The sequence below is a fragment of the Brassica napus genome, unplaced genomic scaffold (genome assembly GCF_020379485.1).
Source record: "Brassica napus cultivar Da-Ae unplaced genomic scaffold, Da-Ae ScsIHWf_1788;HRSCAF=2423, whole genome shotgun sequence".
NCBI classification, from domain to species: Eukaryota; Viridiplantae; Streptophyta; class Magnoliopsida; order Brassicales; family Brassicaceae; genus Brassica; species Brassica napus.
The window spans coordinates 27,387-28,581 of NW_026015205.1; positions in this window are offsets into that span (position 1 = coordinate 27,387).

Genomic DNA, 1,195 nt, shown 5'->3' on the forward strand with positions numbered 1-1,195 from the left:
AAGTAACCATGTTTCCACCAATGAATGTGCAATAGCCGGTTGTAGATCTTCTATCTGTTCTGTCTCCAGCCCAATCTGCATCACAATATCCCACTGCTTCAGTACTCCCGTTACAACCATCCATATACCAAGCCCTTGAGTTCCATTCAGATACATGAAAACTCTTTCTACCATGCGCCAGTGATGCTCTCTTGGAGCTTGCATATGCTGACTCACTTGGTTCACAGCAAAACAGATGTCTGGCCTAGTGATGGTTAGATAGATCAGCTTCCCCACAAGCTTCCTGTATAGCTTTGGATCATGAAATAGCTTACTATCTTCTAGCTCCCCCTCACGTGGAGCTTTATACCCATCCTCCATGGGCATCTTGGCTGTCTTTCCCTCCATACGCACCAGCCTCCTTCAACAGATCCAAGATATACTTCCTTTGTGAGATGAACAAACCCTTCTTCTGATCTGCACAGCTCAATTCCAAGGAAGTACTTCATTTCTCCCAAGTCTTTGATGTCAAACACAGATTTCAGAAACTCCTTGGTCTCCTTGATTCCCACCTTATCACTTCCTGTGATAACTATGTCATCCACATATACAAGAAGCACAAACAATGCCAGCAGGTGTAGTAAGAGTGAAGAGAGTGTGATCAAGCTCTGATTTCCTGAAACCTCTTCCATTTAGAGTTGTGCTCAGCTTGTGATACCATGCCCTTGGTGATTGCTTTAACCCATAGATGGCCTTCTTCAATCTCAGCACATTCCCTGGTTTCACCATCCCTTCTAGGCCCGGAGGTGGTAGCATGTAAACTTCATCTTCTAACTCTCCTTGGAGAAATGCATTCTTAACATCCATCTGCCAAAGATCCCACCCAAGGTTAGTAGCCACTGATAGGACTATTCGAATGGTGTGTAGCTTTGCAACTGGAGCAAATGTATCAATGTAGTCTTCTCCATAAGTCTGAGTGAACCCTCTTGCTACCAGTCTAGTCTTCTTCCTCTCAATCTTCTTCATTCAGTTCTCCTGTTGATGGTCCTTTTCCACTTTGGACAGGAGAATCAGTTCCTCTGTTTCCTAGCTCACCGGCCTCTTCTAAGCCTTGGTCCTCTAGTTCAGATACTGATTCACTTCCCCCTCATGTGCAAAGTGGGATGGTTCTTCTGCTGCAGCTGGAGTAGGTTCTGGACGCCTACTCTGATCCTGG